The sequence below is a fragment of the Brachyistius frenatus genome, unplaced genomic scaffold, assembly GCF_029030835.1.
Source record: "Brachyistius frenatus isolate BFR_SWC_R1_liver_20210118 unplaced genomic scaffold, ASM2903083v1 Contig_17, whole genome shotgun sequence".
NCBI lineage: Eukaryota > Metazoa > Chordata > Actinopteri > Embiotocidae > Brachyistius > Brachyistius frenatus.
The window spans coordinates 4912730-4931453 of record NW_027210616.1 but is presented as its reverse complement, the minus strand read 5'-3'; positions in this window follow the sequence as shown (position 1 = coordinate 4931453).

Below are 18724 nucleotides of genomic sequence, written 5' to 3'. Positions count from 1 at the left end.
TGGAGAACACTTAGATTGAGGCAGTGGCCTCATTTATAATATAGCCCAGTTTTTGATAAGAACACACATTTCGGTCTTACTTTTCTATAAAATCTGTGCTCCTCCTGTTCCACTTTTTTTTGAAACCCTCCATCAATGTCACCCTTTGCAAAGCGAGAGCGCGAGTGAGACTAAGAATGAAATGGGTGGGGAGGGGGGGGGAAGTCTTGTTAAAGATGAGTTAAATCACTCACAAAACAGCAGCACATCTGTAAAATTAATAGAAAAGGTTTTGATAACAGGGTGCCTGTCTGACATGCTGGCAGTCTGCCACCTATCACCAGAGTGTCCTTATTACCTCTGACATATTAGATGTGATGTGTTCCGTGGCTCTGGTAATAAACTAGAACCCCCCCCCCCTACATCCACAGTCTCTGCTGACAGCTCCACATCATCAGCATGTTCCATTTGATCCCGTCTCAGCCTCCCTCTCCTCCTGTCATTCCTTTTAGCAGAACAGATGGTCAGAGGGTGAGGATTCGATTTACGGAGGTGTTAATACTTGTTGATGATATGCACACATCTCTTGTCTCCCTTCCTCAATACATCTTGTAAATGTGTTTGAGTCATTTCAATGCGCTGTCGGTGTCGGCGGCGCGCGTCTTTCTCGCTTTTCTTCGTGTACAGTATGTCTTCGAGAGGACAGTTCCCATCACCGAGCTGTCTGTTTGACACAGACCTTCTTTTGCCGCAGCGTCAGAAACAAGACGAGGGCTGAGCGGGGCGGTGGGACCAGGTAAAGATTTGTCAGACCGGTCCGAAAGGAAAACCTGCACACAAACCAAGCTTAGGATGATTTATAGGGCTTATTTCTGAGAATGGTAAAGTGAAATTAATCACGTTCCCACCTGACATCGCTGCTCAGCAGTGATAAATGACAAGCTGCCAGGGGCAGACAGTGAGCCATCCATGAAGCGCCCGCCGATATGCTCTTTCCTCAGATAGCCTGACCTGGGGTGCTGCCTTGCCAGATGCCCCCCTCTGGATGGCTCGTGCCAGGCGTACTGGGGCCAGTCCTGTCCTCTCTCCCTCTCTCCCTCTCCCACCCAACACTCCACCCCACCCCCACCCCCAGCTGGGTACCCATGCAGGGGCCTAATGACTTGGGGACAGCCTGCCAAGCAGATGGAAAGTGGAACAGGGGCTTACCCTATCAGCTAACGGAGCTGTCTGATGGCTGGGCCTGAGAGGGCCACAAAGCAAGTCATGTGTTTCTTCCAAATTGCACGCAAGACATGAAACAAAACAAAAAGTACTGCGGGTAAGAGAAAGAACCCTGTGTGTTCATTTTATAAGAAAAAAAAAAAAAGAAAAAAAAAAAAGGGGGACGTGGGTTGCATCTGAACTCGCATGCTTATTTGAGACAGAAGCTTTCCACACTTACCTCCTCTACAACAAAAGGGAAAAATGGGGCAAAATGAGTTCACCTACAATCTGCACGCCTGTCTTTGTTCACTGCACATTTCTCAGCAAGCTGACGACTTCGAGGAGGCCCTGCTATTGTGTGGTTGCTCATAGAAGCGGCTCACGAGGCCACTTAAAGGATCTGAGCCACTGCTAATGTTCTTCGTTCCACCTGTGCTTTTGCTGCTAAAACGAGTCAAAATGTATGCTTTTATAGAAGGACCTCGCAACATGTTTTTTTTTTTCGGTCTTGAATGCAGGCGCACACGGTGTACATTTAAGCCTGAAATAACCACGCCCCCGGATTAGTTTCACAATCATAAATACAGCCTGCTTTTTAAAGAAACACTGTGGAACACACCAAACCTAAAGCAGTCTGAGATATTTCCGTTTTCATTTTACAAACTGTTTGTTTGTCAAAATCAAGGAAAATTGGACTTATGAGTGACATCCCACAATGTCAGCCCGACCACACCAGAAAACGTCAACACCAGTTGATTGTTTAAAGGGGTGATGAACACCCATATTCACATTTATTAAGCGGTTTCTTACATTTTAGGTACTTTCAATACGTGTTGTTTTTTGTTTTTGTTGTTTGTTTTTTTTTATAGAAAATTGCAAATATATTTGTTTGGTCCTATTCATTCACGGCAAATATAAAATGTGACATACGTTTTGGTTTATTCGCTAATGGTTTTGCGCATAATCTCATCTACGGGCACCTCGCAGCAATGAATACATACTGCATTTAGGGAGGGTATGAGCATTACTGCATTTATCAATACTTAATTTAAAATAATCCTTCACTGATCCTGAACAATTCAATTGAAATCATATTCTGACGGCGTGTGTTGTCTTGACCCTAAATATTTACTAACCTTTGAATGTCCATGGCCGAGTGCAGTCTCCGCAGCTCCTCGGGTGTTTGCAGCAGGGATGCATCACCACGAATGAAGTTACCATGTGCTCTGTGACGTGGTTTTGACCTCACGACTCCTACCTGGAAAGGAAGGAGGGCACACAAAGTGTTCAGCGACCAAAGTGTTCAGCAAACATTTGTTTTTGCTTAAAGAAATACATGCAATGTGTATTAATTTTTTTTTTTTTTTTTTTTTTTTTTGGAAATGTGTGAGTACATGCATAACTTTTAGAAACGGCATGCTGATTAATTCCTTTTAAAAATCTTTGTTTGCACCCTGTTTTCGAGAAGCGGCTGGAGTCCGAGTTATATCATGTCACTCGCCGTTAGGAGAAACACTTATTCACAGGCTCACATCAAGTTTGTGTTTAGTACACAACATTTATCTGGCCATTCAGAACATGGCAAACAATTCCTCCCTCATTAATGTCAGCAGTGACATTGCGACATTGCTTGCGCCTATTATTTCCCATAAGCCAGGTAAAGCCATTATTGCCCTGTAAAAAAAAATGTAGACATTAGGGGCCTTTGATTGAATGTCCATGTTTGCCTGTTGTTCTGTTTAGAGGTGCATGTGCACATGAAAAATGACTCCCCTAAAAACCCCAAAGCACTCACCTATGGCATGATTTCAATCTCTCTCCCATAAAAATAAATAATCTTTACCCCTGACAGCAACATAATTAATAGTGATGTTTAGCAGGTCCATTTCAACGGACCCACTTAATCTAATTTTGTTTCCACTCCGCGATTTGTAAATTACTGCAAAATGACGCACCATTTACCACTGTCTCTGCCGGCGACAATGGCAATTTTTCTTCCAGTGTAATTCTCTCCTTTTGTGTCTCTCTTAGCTGAGGATTGTTAAAAAAAGAAGAAGAAGAAAAAAAAAAAGAAACACTCATCTCTCTTCTCTCTTTCTCTCAGCCCTCCTCCCTCTACTTTTCCTTCAGCTGCTTTCCAACTCCCTTACTCCCCTCTCTGCTTTCCTCTCCAATTTAGTGGCATTCGAAGCCGCTGAGACCCTCTAACACATTAGCTGTTTTACAGCTTCCCCAGAACACGTTATGAGCACTGATCTAAAATGTCAGCACTACAAATGCCTTGTCCACATTCCATTATTTGCCACTAAATGTTAAGCGTTTATATTCACACATTGTTACATTGACATTTGAGAGCAAGAAGTGAGAGTGTGGCCTGATGATTTGCTGCACCATTACATATCATTTGTGACCATGCTAACAAATGACAATCATCCAGGTGTCCAAAGACCGGTTCCCTTATTTTTCCCGCTGTCTCGAGAATTGCCAGAGACGTACTTGATATGTTAGAGTTAGTCATTAAAACTGTCTCTTAAACTACAGATGGGTGGTGGGGGGTTAAACCAGCGTGATGCGGTGTGACACTGTCCCATTCAGTTTGACTTGATGTTGACATTGTCAGACCTTGGAAAAATGGTGATGATCACATTGTTTTTCTAATGTGGTTTATTCTGTATATATCCCATGGACCAAATAAGAAAAGGCATCTTGCCCGTCCTCACATAATGCAAAGGGTATGGCAAGTGGCCAAAAATAATGGAGGACTAAGTCTTGCCTTCCTTTTTTCAGGGTGAATTAATGAGGCAAAGCAAAATGTTTGAACAAACCTCTTGGCCCCAAAGGAGAACAAGGCCCTGACTTGACTACCATTCACAATGTCAACTAGGTGGACTGTCATTTTATACATGCCGCAGAAGACTGATGGAGCCTGACAAATGCCACCAAGTGAGAGAAAATACAATTAGCAGGCTCGTTGGACAGGGCAGGAGGCACCCATTTATTTAAGCTGCTGGGTGACAGCTTCTAGCTGCCGTCTCCAAATTTCTGTTCTGTTCTGTTCTGTTCTGAGCGTGTGTGTGTGTGTATGTGTGTGCAAGTGTGTGTGTGTGTGTGTGTGTGTGTGTGCGTGTGCGTGTGTGTGTGTGTGTGTGTGTGTGTGTGTGTGTGTGTGTGTGTGTGTGTGTGTGTGTGTGTGTGTGTGTGTGTGTGTGCACGTGTGTGTGTGTGTGTGCGTGCTTCTATGTGTAACATGTTTGGATCTGACCTTTCTTAGTTGTACAAGTATAAACTGCCTTCATGTAATTTAGTGGATAACCCTCCTCGTCCTCAGGCAGAAGTGGTCGTGCTGTTTGGCAGCATTCAATCCCCACATTAGGCTCCATAATAAACAATTATCTAAGTGGGACGTGCAATGGGGAAAGCAACTTCTGGGAGGGATAACTAGGGTGGTAGAGAACAGTGATTGATTGAGTATCTTGCGGCCAAATCCTCCGTGGTTTTTGTATTAAAAAAAAAAAAAAAAAATGACAGCAAGAAGAAAATCGGTTTATCCGAGAAGGCTACTCCCCGAGACAGTGAAGGAAAAAGAGAAAATGAGAGCAAACAAGACAAAAGACTGTGAGTGAAGGAGGGGGAGAGAGGGGAGGGAGGGGGGGCAAAGAGAGCGATTGAGAGGGAAGGAGAACAAAATATGTTTCCAGTACACACAACAATGGCAGCACAGCGACAATGAAAGCCGCGTATTGATTAGTTGGAGCCAACAGTAAAACAAGGTCCTTCCAAGATACGTGGCTGTTGTAAATGACAGCACGAGAAATGTTCGGCTGTTATTTTGTTTTCAGCGATTCTATCCCAGGGTCAGGGCCAGCGGCCACGCTGCCCCGCTTCACGAGAGACACATTTTCACAAGAGCTCTGCCGTAGAAAACGTCGGAGAGACACGCGATCTCTGCGAGTGTGCGAGGTATGTGTGGGCAGGAAGCTGGACGATGTCTCTCAGGGACTGCGATGCGGCCAAACGAGAGTCTGGCGAGACACAAACTTGAAATAAAAGGCAAATTTGTCAGAGCTGAAATGAAAAGGATTGAATACTCAAAACTCAACCTCACCCCCATGGCTTCCTTCTCCCACGCACAAACAATATGTCGACCCCAGCACCCTTTCAGCATTACAGGAAATAACTTAAAGGGGGTGAGTAATCATAACCAGCATTAAATATGTTGTTGCATATTGTGAAGGAAGGTACGATGCGCAGATAATCCGCTGGGAGTAGATTTCGATGGCTTAACAAAACTTGTATTTGGGTTTTACAGCTAAATTCAACTTCATTTCATTGTTCTAATATAAAAAAAAAAATTAAAAAAAAATTAAAATGGAAATGGCCCGTTCTCCCTTTCTATTTACTTCGGTATTTAGGTGTAAGTTTTGCGTAATTGTTACATTTTTAGCGAGTCTAGCAACATGACCGTGTGGCAGCCTGTCCAACACGTTGGGCCATGCTAAAAATTCTCTACAGCTATTGGAGGGACTACCTGACTTTTCATGGTTTTCAGTCCTGCATCTCCAACATTTGTGGTGTTCAGTGACATTTCAAAACATATATAAAAGGGATTGCAATACGGAACACGCAAATTCCTCCATCCATCCACTGTCTTCCGCTTATCCGGGATCGGGTCGCGGTGACAGCAGGCCAAGCATGTTGGCCCAGACTTCCCTCTCTCCCGCAGCATCTTCCAGCTCACCCTCGGGGATCTGGGATATATAATCCCTCCAGCGTGTTTTGGGTCTTCCCCGGGGGTCTCCCGCCAGTTGGGCGTGCCCGGATAACCTCCAGAGGGAAGACCCCAGGAGGCATCCTGATCAGATGCTCGAACCACCTCAGCTGACTCCTGTCGACGCGGAGGAGTAGCGCCTCAACTCCGAGCTCCCTCCTGATGTCCGAGCTCCTTACCCGATCTCTAAGGCTGAGCCCGGCCACCCTACGGAGGAAACTCATTTCGGACGCTTGTAGCCGTGATCTCGTTCTTTCGGTCACGACCCAGAGCTCGTGATCGTCGGTGAGGGTCGGAACGTAAATCGCCCGGTAAACTGAGAGCTGAGCCGGAAGGCACTCCGTCCCCACCTGGAGGGAGCAATCCACCGGTTTCCGGCAGAGAACCGTGGCCTCAGATTTGGAGGTGCTCACCCTCACCCCCGCCGCTTCACACTCGGCTGCAAACCGCCCCGGCGAGTGCTGGAGGTCGCGGTCCAAAGAGGCCAACAGGACCACATCGTCTGCAAACAGCAGAGATGCGATCCGGAGACCCCCGAACTCCGACGTGCTCCTCCCCCCGGCTGCGCCTAGATATCCTGTCCATGAAGGTCACAAACAGGATCGGTGACAAAGGACAGCCCTGGCGGAGGCCGGCGCCCACCGGGAACGTGTCTGACTTATTGCTGAGAACACGAACACAGCTCCTACTGCGGTTGTATGGAGACCGGACGGCCTGTTGCAACAAGTCCGGCACCCCGTACTGCTGCAGCACCTCCCCAAAACACCCCGGGGGAACCCGGTCGAAAGTCTTCTCCGAGTTCACAAAGCACATGTAGACTGGATGGGCAAAGTCCCAGGATCCCTCCAGTAGTCTTGCGAGGGTAAAGAGCCGGCCCACTGTTCCACGACCGGGACGGAATCCACACCGCTCCTCTTGAATCCGTGGTTCGACTAACGCCTCCTGTCCAGCACCCTGGCGTAAGCTTTGCCCGGGAGGCTGAGTAGTGTGATGCCCCGATGGTTGGAGCACACTCTCCGGTCCCCTTTTTTGAAAATGGGAACCACCAACTCGGTCTGCTAGTTCAATGGTAGTCCCTGCTTTCCCTTCCTGAGCCGTCGGATGGTTTGCCAGAACTTCCTTGAGGCCGACCGAAAGTCCTTCACCATGGCCTCCCCGAACTCCTCCCGTGCCCGAGTTTTTGCATCCACGACCACCGCAGCCCTTCTGGCCTGCCGGTACCTCTCAGCTGTTTCAGGAGACCGCTGAGCCAACAAGACCCGAAAGGCCTCCTTCTTCAGTTTGACAGCTTCCCTCACCCCCGGTGTCCACCACCGGCCGTAAGATCGGCATCACGCAGGTTCCTTTCAGGATTAATTGTAATACCTTTGGTGATTGCTTGAGAAGAATTAAGAAGTTTGAGTTTCTGATGAAAACTGAGCATTTTGTGTGATTAAACCTTTTACAGCATCTGGCAATATTAATAAATCCTTATTAGACCAATGTGCTTAAAAAAAAAAAAAAAAAAAACTGTCGGGTAATTTGATAGGAAATTCAAATCTGGAGTCAGGATTTTTGGTGGTGGGACAAAACTTTTGTTTATATTTGGATATGGGCTGTGGCTTTAATAAATCACTTCTGTCTGATTTAAGTAGCTTGAGTTAATGTACAATTATTATTCTCTCACCCAAATATCCACAGTGATTGACTCAGAGATTGAAGTTATATTAACAGGATGTTTTACATGTCCCATGGTGCTCTTCTCACAGTGGGGCTCTTAATCCAGCCCTTCAGGTGTCTACTTATGTGCTTTTATGGATGATGGAGGAGCCAACAATGAGCCCACGTCTGCGGCACCTCCAGCCTTTGGCTTTTTCCATGTACACTTCCTTCTTGGGTACAGCAATACACAATTTTCACACAAAAGCCTTACGTAATGACAGCGAGAGAGGTTTCTATTATTTATACAGGTAGAATGGTTATTTAAAAGCCCCCGACACCCTCCGCATTTTAGTCTCCTCTGTTGTTACCTCACTTTTTTTTTTGTCGTTTTTGTTTTTAAACACCATCTCGTTCTCTTATTTCTTTGCCAGTTGATTTGCAGAGGCATTTTCAGAGATGGGTGAGGCGCATGTTGTGCGCCATGTATGCATGTGCTTTTCCACAACAATGCGCAGAACAAAACCTGCCTTTCAAGTAGGTCAGGTCCCTCTCTCACCACGCAGCCGTCTCCTTAAATGAATATTTGTACAGTATTGATTAGCATTAAACCCACAGCGGTGTCTTTCATTTGCATGTGGTAGGCAGGCATGATCATCGGGGGGGGGGGGGGGGAATAAATGACATGAGCCATGGAGGGGAAAAAAAAAAAAAAAAAAGGGGGGGAAGATGGGGAAAAGCTGGGGGGATGCAAGAAAAGAGACGGAATGTAGGTTGCGGGGGTGGTGGCAAAGATATCAAAAAAGATCTTTGCTCTCAACAGGGCTTCCCTTAATAATCCACCCATTATCTTGTGTTTCTCTGCTCACCATTGGGCCTCAGACTGCCATGCTTTGCAATCTGGCCCTCATCAGCACAGACAGCCAGATAGAGGGAAGAAGCAGTGAGGCTGGCAGAAGTGTAAGGGGGTTGCGGTGAATGGTTGGCCGGGCACCTCACTGTAGGATACCAGAGAGATAATAATGTGTGAAGGCAAGCAGGAGCCGTGTATGTCTTGCAAAGGAATAATTGCTACCCTTTCAAGAGCCATTTCTTAATTGGCCTGGCTGTTGTTGAGGGGAACTTGGAGAGGAGACAAGTGAGAGAAAGACTGAGCGAAAGAGAAAGAGTTAGAAGAGGACACGGAGAGAGGAGAGGAAAAAGTCTCCTGCTCACAACTCGGTGTGTGTGTGTGCATGTGTTTGTGATTGCCCGCGTGTGTGTGTGTGTGTGTGTGTGTGTGTGTGTGTGTGTGTGTGTGTGTGTGTGTGTGTGTGTGTGTGTGTGTGTGTGTGTGTGTGTGTGTGTGTGTGTGTGTGTGTGTGTGTCATAGGAGTGGATGTAGGTGTTGTCGAGTCTCTACCTTCCCTGCACCTCTGTTGCCCTGGGAGCAGTAGTCATGGAGCTGCTCTTCAACCAGGAGATATTTCTCTCACACTCACACACACACACACACACACACACACACACACACACACACACACACACACACACACACACACACACACACACACACACACACACACACACACACACACGAAGACTAAATGCATACAGGCAGACACAACCAGCCACAGACACGCTCAGAGGAGCAGACAAAAAGGCCTAAATACAAATGGTACAGATTCCAAGAGCTACTATTTCTGACAGCTCTCACTTTATAACAAACGTTTTTTTTTTTTTTGGTCTTTTTTTTTATTACCCTCCAGCAAAATTCATTTATACTTCAATAAGCAAGTGAGTTCAAATTCCTCTGAAATCTTTTGGGCAAATTCTCCCCCGCTTGTTTTAACAGGTTAATTGACGTGATGACCTCTCAAGACATAACACAACTTAAATCTGACTTGGTATTCAGTGACAAGAGAAGGTTGTTGAAAAAGACAGACTGCCCTCTATGGATCATTCTATTTTCATGACTTAAGGACAGAAGTACGTCAAATCAGCCATAAATAAATAACTAGGAAACGAAAAGGGGCTGAACTGTAAACTTTTTGCGCCGCATTGCACAAGCTGACCATACTACATTTGCAGGGAGTTGATAGGCTTGAGAATCAATATTATTGACTTAACAATTACTTAGGAACTATGGATTTTTATTTCAAAAATTCCCTTCCTAGTTAATATGTCTATTTTGAAAAGAACTCCCTCGCCCATTGCCTTTTCAATATGATTTTCAATCCCTTTAAAATTTTAACCGCACAAAAATACAGGAAGCAATAGATAACTTCTGTGTTGGATTTCTTCAATTTTAGGCAGATGTTGGGAGTATCAGATCCGCTGCAGGGCTTTAATCTCTTGCAAGGGCTCTTCTTTAAATTTCTCATCACCAGGTCTTTATGAAATCTGGTCATTCTTGTCGTGACATCAAAGTGGTTGATGTTTGATTGATTTATTTAAATGCATGTAATTCTTTACATTTTAATACACGGCATAACAGTAGTGTGCATGTTTACGTGTGCAAACGTAAGCACAGCAACGAATGGCTTGGCTGAGAGTGCCACAGTGGAGGAGTTGGTTTCAAAACGGGAAGCGCCTTCTGTAGCGTGAAGGTGATGTTAGAAAAGTTCAGACGTACAACAAACCACAAAATATGTTCATTCTTATTGAATATTTGAAGGTAAACTGTGACATTTATGCGGAAACATAAAACTAGAACTTTTTTTTTTGACGCAATTGTGTCTTCTTGAAATCAGTAATAAAATATGTTGTCCCACTTCTCAAGAATATCGTTATGGCAGAAATACCCTGAAATATTGTAATATTAGTTTGGGGCCATACCCCCCCCCCCTCTCTCCTACCTAAAGCTCAAACATCTGAAATATGATCAGATACATTGTATAAAAAAAAAAAAAATTGTCGTCAACAATATCTATTTGATTTTGTGAAGAGGTCTGGAAGGGTTTCTGTAGATTATGTAAATCTCCCCGAAAATTAAACTAAACCAAAAGACTTGAGAATTGCCATCAAAAAAACAAAATGCAGCTTTTAATCAGCCACAGAATCTCAAGCAGGCCTTCAGTTCCGTTTTGCACTCCACTTTATTGCACATGGTGTGCAGCGCTGTCAAAAAGGAAAACATATCTGTACTTTGTCTATAGTGTCCTTCGTACTATTCAGTTGGCTGATTGAATGGTTTTTAAAGCACTGCGAATGTTTGTGCGAGCCATTATCTTTCCTAGTCCTTCTCACTCTGAAGCTTAATGACTACGCAGAGCTGCCGCAAGAACAATAGAGCACGTATTTACAAATGCATTGCTTTAAATTCCACAAACTTATGAATGCCCTTTCTCAAATGGAAATTATAGACATATTGTGTCTGGCTTTGATTGAATGTATTTAGAATAGAAAAAGGACCTTGTCAAGAACAGGCAGAGAGTAACTCTGCCCTTAGGCATGAAAATTGAAATAAAATTCCTTGTATTAGAGCTTGCATTGACTTTTCTTCCAACACATTTTCTCAATAAAAGCCTCTCTGAGAGCATCATTAACTCGCCAATGAGGTTCGCTAATTCAAAACATGACAGGCAGAAAACCTCTTGAATGCAAAAGTACAACGTGTCTAATCGCTATAATACGCACAATTGATAACCTTTCAAGCTTCGGCCTTCAGACTGGGGTCGGGAGGCAGGAGGCGGACTTAAGTTTTTCCTCTCCTCACCAAAATTGATGCCAACTTCAGGGTTAACCGCCTTCACCGTACCCAGCAGTTCAGAAGCGCAAAACGCAGGAACTCAACTTCTGACTTTAATAGCTGGAACGTTTATTTGCCATTAAGTGCAGCTCAAACTCTAATTAAACTCAAATTTACTGCTACGTTTGTGGTCTCTTAGTACCGACTTAACTCGGCTCAGAACGCGGAGTGCTCCGTCTCCGGGTGTTTCTCAATCTCCGGGACGTGCCCGTCGTAGGTTGCGTTTCTGGAATGCCAAGTCATCAAATCCCAAGCGAGCAACTGTGTTCCCGATGTCTAGGGATTCTTCAAAATCCAACAGAGGTCTTGAATCCTTCGTCCGGAGAATTTTCCAGGGCGCGTCCGGTTCGTCCTCGCCATCCGCCGACCGGCCGCACTGCTGTGAGCATGCACGAGGGTTATAATGAACTTATAATTAGAGCTGGGCATAGTAAAAAAAAAATATATATATATGTGTATATATATATATATATATATATATATGTATATTGGCGCAGACATCGTGACTTCGACGACAGTTCCTGACAAATACATTTTTGACACCAATTTTCGATTTCAATTGCACGTTGCAATACAAATCTTTAGTTTCCATGCAATTTGGATGAAGAGAGTGTATAATCCAGGTTATTTTCTGTAGACGCGCCTGAAGGCCTCACGTGCAAATTATCACCAGAGGTTGCAATACGACGATGTTGCCTCACATTCCATCAGTTCACACGAGGTAGCCGGCTGCACCTCGCAGCTTCCACGGCGCATGCGAGTCAGACGGGCGCGTGGGCAAAAGTTTGTTTTGGAAAGAGTGACATTTGGCGTCCAAACGTAAAGCGTAATTAAAGATAAAAGTCTGGATGTAGCCTCGGTATCAAGACGTGCTGACACGTGACAAGGCGACAGTACGTGGTACCAAAGCAATTTATTGACCAGTTAAAGGAAAATGTGCTCCCAGACGGAGGGAGCTGAAAGGATTGCCGGGAGCCTGCCGTCGTCGCCGTACCTCATTTTCTGACGGCCGGCGGGCAAACGTTAAAAAAACCCATACGTACTTGAATGGGTGCCAACGTTATGCAAAATAATGGAACGCACAACGGGGAGACCTGTCAAAGGAGCATCATCCGCCGGGTACCACCAGCTCTGCTTGCTCCTTCACAACGAAAGATGCGTTTGTACTAAACCGCGAAAAGGACTTAAAGACCTTCACCTTTGACCCCCACGTGCCACCTTACACCGCCACGAATCCCCCGGACTGTTGAGACTAAAATACCCTTTTGCATTTTTAATCTACGTAGCAACATTAGATGCAGCGTTAATAAACAAGATTAATAAGCAAGATTTGTGCTTCATTTCTGTTGCATTGCCATTTGAGAATATCTTGAACAGGCCTGGTGACGCCAGCGTCGCTTGACTAATTGTTATAAGGCTGTCGTTTTTATGTCCATTTTTTTTTTTATAAGTTTTGGAGACTTACTGGATTCCAAAATTCTCCTGCGTCTCTTATTCGTAGAACCCACGCTTGTTCATTTTTTTTTTTTTTGCTTTAGAGTTTTGGAGATGTTACTAACTCAATTTGAGGAGATTTTATCAGGTGGATATTTGAAAAAAAAAAAAAAAAAAAAGAATAAATTGCCTAGGGTTTAAAGGGTGAAGAGAAAATGGTAGACGTCATCGCCAAAATGACCAGTCTATTCATGGATTTGTTGTTTTGACAAAACCGTTTGGACGATAAACTGTTTAAGTCATTTATCAGTTTGTTATCAGACAAAAGAAGCTTATCACTTTTGGCCTTCTGAATTTATGATGGATACTTTTTTTTTATTACAAATTTCTTAACACTTAAAAAGAATTGCTACGTTGGAAAATAATTTTTTTTTTTTTTTTTTTTTAAATCCTCAGTAGACGACGGTACAGTGAAACACAGCCACGGTGGATATGAAAAGGTATCTGAGATCAAACATTCATGTCACATTCCTGCTGTTGGCGGTAACGGTGTATCACAATCGGTAAGAGATGGCGGCAGCAGACAGATTTACGCTTGACGTTTTATGACACTAATATAAAGCCGCTTGGAACTTTTAACTGATTGTCAGTGGAGTTCAAACGCGTTGACAGACCAAAGGATTTATAAAAAAAAATTAAAAAAAAAAATACTGTTGAACATCCTGTTGCCATGGCAAGCAGAGCACATAATAGAATGAGCTGCACCTATACAATGGCTCCTTCGCTTTTTCTTTTTTTTCTTTTTTTTAACCCACACGCATGAGTATTTTTGACTCTTTCAATCAATGTCTCCTGCCTCTCAAGGTTGTTGTATCATTGCAGATTTGCGCTGCCCGTCCTACTCCTTTTCAACAGTCTCCGCAGCTGCGCGGGTATTTATGTATTATTCACCTCGGTCCTTTGAAAGAGCGCACGCCACCGTCCGCCCCTCCAAGGCTAATCTAGTTTTTGCTCGACTTCGAGCATCGTCGGCAACGCGTTTTGGCGACGCGCACGACCGAATTGCGTTTAAGAGGGATTTAACCACGAGGGGGACGATAAAACGACTGGCCGGCGATGAAAATCAGTCGTGGCCCAGAATGCCGCTAATTCTACGCTTTCTGCGAGAGGTCGTGCAACAGAGGTTTGCGTTTTGGGGCGAGTCGGTGAGAAAGAGGGGCCAGAGGAAACACTGGCATCCCCCGTGTAACTCGATAAGAGTTCGGTGAAGAATGTCTCTGTGCCGAGAAAAAGAAAAAAGAAATAAGTAATCATGCAGACAGTGGGGGCTTGAATTGAAATATCAAGCGGGAGGAATAGAGGAATATCTTTGCGTGGGTTACGCTGTGTAAAAAGAGAAGAAAAGAAAGAAAGAAAAAAAACCACCTGCTAGTCATGGTCAAAATACAGAAATCATTAGAGATGATGAGACTGAGCGTGGACGAGGCAGGGTGCATTTTTTTTTATTTTTTATAAAGGTCTGTAAAATTTACTGTTGTTTGAAAGGTCACTGTCTGGTGCTGGCAAGCAGCTGGGAAGTTGTAAACGACCCTTCTTATCAAATGTTAATGCTGGCAGACCTCATGTCACATGCACCAGCAGAGGGAATATGTCTTTGAGGTCCTGCAGGTTCCATGGAAACAAGTCATTTCATTTATATGCGGAAATGCGACCAGCTAATTGCTTTTTGTGGAACATCAAATAGCAGGATGGATTTTTGTGGCGCGGGGGGGCCGAATGGAGGGCTCGTGGGAGGGAAGGAAATGCAAGACCTCCCTAGGGTCTGTTGAATCAGCTTGTTTTTGTTCCCATATGTATCGCCGGTTTTGTGGGGAGTAGACCCAAGGCCGGAGATGGGAGGGGGGTAAGGGGGATTTTGTAATCTCAGAGGTGGGGGGGGGTGTTGTTTAGAAGAAGCACTCTCTTTGCTTTGAGACTAAATGAGGGTCACGTTCTGCATGTTCACAAACTAAAACTCCTCACTGCTTGATAAAAAAAAAATTAAAAAAAATGTTTAAAAAGAGTTCATCTTCAATAGAGGAAACATGAGTGGACATAAACTATGAATGGGTATTTCAAGCAAAAATACTATTTGAGAATCGATCGAAACTATTAGACTATAATTTGACGATTACTGCTTCTTGTGGACACATAATCTTAACTTTATCTGCAGAGCTGGCTCTGCACCTCATCTCCATTTAGTTTTTGAAGGAGTTCCACTAAAGAACTTTATGACGGCAGTAGCGGCCTTTTGCATATTTCTCAACAATCCACACATTTGTGCGATTATTGTCTCGTCATAAAAACGTTTTTTTTTTTTTTTTTTTTACCAGCACCTGATAGTAAAGCCTTACCACCACCGCAAGTAATGCACCTAAAAGATGTTTCCCGACCGCCACCGAGCAACAAAAGAAGAAGAAGAAGAAGAAGAAGAAGGTGTTACTACCAGTTACAAACTGTTACAATGTGCGTGCGGTGTTGCGTTATTCGACTTTATAGTACAAACGGGAGAAACGCGCGAAGACGACGACAGCCGTCAAAACATTCTGTCTGGAGCTCCTTCAAAAAACAAAACAAAAAAAAATGAATGAAAATGAGGTGCGGTGCAAACTCTGCCTGGTAAAGCTGGCGGATCATTGGTGCCGTTCCAGCGCAAAGCGCCCAGCGGATCGGCGATCAAAAGGCCAGCTTTGTCATGAGACGACGCGAGTTTGATGCGAGACGTCCAGAGCAAACGACAGCCCTCATCTCAGAGACGACGGTTTTAAAGACACGCTTCCCATCAGATTTGTTGACGGTGAGGGTTTTCACTTCTAACAGTCAAATAAATTGCCTTGTGATTATCAAAATAAGTGTTTTTGCTTAAAATACCCATCCTTAATGACTACAAATTAATGCGCTTGGATTTGCCCGCAAACGCTCCCTTTCCCTTCGCTGTGTGTGGTCCGATAGAAATGAAAACGCAAAACGCAGCTCGCTTTTCAATCGGGTGATGTTTTAACTCTCGCATGAAAGCTGCTAAGTGCCACATAATGTGTGCCCCACACACCGATTCCTCAATAAATTGGGGCCATGTGAGTATTGATGGACGGCACGTCTCCGTTGTCAACATCATGGCGCTGACTGGGCCTATTACGGCGCGTGTTAGAATGCCCCTGGACCACGAGGAAGATGGCACTTACTGTCTGTTTACCATCTCAAGGCTGATAACGTGATGTGACGGAAGCAGAGAAATTGATTTAATCTTCAACTGCGTGGCAATGAATGTTAATTTTCCTCGAAGATGTAATCTTTGCCACGAATGGTTTGTTATACACATCAGCGTAAACCCTTCTGTTGGAGGGGAATATGGCTGTTATCATTTCCCTTTTGTCCCAGCTGAAAGGGAGATCAAATGATTTGTGATTACAACGACGGGGTGTTATTTTCAATCCAAAATGCCGGAACCAGGAAATGTAGACGGCAAATCCCCCAGAATTATTCATAAACCTAATGATACGCTCACCACTTGGCAATTTCACGAGAAGGGAAATAAGACTTGCGCATGAATCCCCTTTTGTCCTTGAGACCTATTAATAAGAGTAAGTTCGCATTAATGGGGGACGGAGACTAAAAGTGAAACAAAACAAATATATGGCAAACGCACTCAGGGCCCTCGTTTTTTTTTTTTTTTTTTTTTGAATTTACGAGTGGCCCGGGGGACACAAGGCATACTAATCACAGCAGCGAGCCCTGAACTTGTGTCTGGAAAAAGTAACAGTGTCAGTGGTAATTACACATGTAGAGTGGGGCTTGTCCAAACACAATTGAGATGTAAAACAAGGGGAGAAGGGCTGCGAAACGTAAATTCACCAGCTCCCTCTCGGCCCCCACCCCCACCCCCCCCTCCCCCCCCCCTCTTGATACACTGTTGTGTTGTGCAATGCAGTAGTAGCCCCCCCAATCTTCTCTCCCTCCATCTCTCTCTCTATCTACCCCCGCACCCCCTTTCTTCCTCCAGACGAGGACTGCAGCAACCCCATCCGTCTGAGAGGACAAAAAAAAAAAAAAAAGTCAACACTGAGAGAAACCTCATTTAACACTGCCCCCTGCTGTTGGGCCACGGGGAGCGCAGCTCGGCTCAGAGAGAACAACAACAACAGAGATCGCCGCGCCGCACACCTCGCTCGCAACCACCCGAACGCCAACTTATCCACGACGTGCCCCATTGAATGCATACGTTACGTGCTTTTAAAATGCCAGCCGTATCACATGAAAAACACGGGCTTTTGTAAGTGTGCTTCCGTGTCGACCTGTTAAATCCGTCAACGCCTCTGACAAAGAAATAAAGTGTTATGGGCGCGTTATGGATTGATAAGTGTAAAAAAAAAAAAAAAAAGTTACATTCGTATCTCCTCGACTGGCTTTTCTGCGTGCACTCAGAACTTCAGCATTCACTCCGCTATTCGGCGAGCTGGGGGGGGGGGGGGAGTCACGTTGTCTTATTGGTGTGCAGCGGCGAGAGAATGAGCAAAACAGAGGGAACGGTGCCCAAATGTCAGCGAGAAAAACACAGAGAGAAGCAACTAAATCATTAAGGCAGATAAATATAGATTTTCTGTCAGCGCTTCATTGTAATTGTACAGACTTGGACCATGTCTGTGGTGTCGAGGATGTAAATGAGCTTCAGGGATCCCTGTGTGCAGTGTGTGTGTGTGTGTGTGTGTGTGTGTGTGTGTGTGTGTGTGTGTGTGTGTGTGTGTGTGTGTGTTCAGGCTCCGCTCAAGCCCTGAAAGACTGCATTCAGGGCTGCCTCCTCGAACAAGCTTTACAGGATGACTGATTAAACACTACGAGGTAAGGAGGGAGGGAGGGAGGGAGAGGTGGGAGGGGTTGTGGGGCGGAGGGGGGTGGGGGGGGGCAGACCGAGTAAAAAAAAAAAGGAAGAAAAAACAAGTAAATTCACTGGCACAACATGCTGAAATTGGTGCTGCTCTCCGCATCCCCTCCAACCATCACCCCACCTTACGCTTTCCTCACCTCCATCCCAATCCAAGCCCCTTTTTCACCCCCCTTCCTCCGCTCCCACAATTGGTACTGTCCAGGAAAATAAACGATCTGCAAGTGCAGGCACAGCGTGGTGCCAGAGTTAACTTAGCCAGAGTCGGAGAGATGTTTTAAATTGTATTCACCAAAGGTCACGCTCCCCTTTCTCACAGTATCTGCCTGTCACCTCAGCTTTGTGTGTGGAATCCCAGCCTATTGATCCGGCCTCCAACAAGCACGTCCTCGGCGGCAAGCTGCTCAAATCACAGCATGCTGGCGTGGGGAGGCTCCCACACTGCGCCCAGATCACAAAGCGTTTGATAGCAGAAGGGAGGGTGAAAGGGCCCAGAGATGGGACAGCTGGATGGCAGAGACAGAGGGATGAAATGGGATGACATGACAGAGAGAAAATTGGTAAGTGGGCATTATCTTCTGTATAAACTACAAATTGTTTGCAGACGAAGAGAGAAGCCTCCCCCGGATGTCTGTATCTTTTTTTTTGTTTTTCTTTAAGCGCTTTGAAAATCGGAATGCTCTGTCCTCCCATCCTCTCCCTTTCCTCCCTTCTTAAACCAAGGCCAAATCACAAGCCCCCATGTGTAATTTCTCAACAATGCTTCTGGCCGCCTGGCTTGATGGCTCAATGCTCCCTGTATGACATGCACTGCCTCAAAGGGAGGTCTGCGCTTTTATTCAGCTAAAACTTGATACTATAGCTGTTCAAACACCGAGGCTTAACCTCTAAATACAGAATAAAGAGTGCGCGTGTGCGTGTGTGTGTGTGTGTGTGTGTGTGTGTGTGTGTGTGTGTGTGTGTGTGTGTGTGTGTGTGTGTGCGCGTGTGTGCGTGCGTGTGTGAGAGAGAAACAGGTACAATGTGTTGACTGAAAATATATTGTACGCTA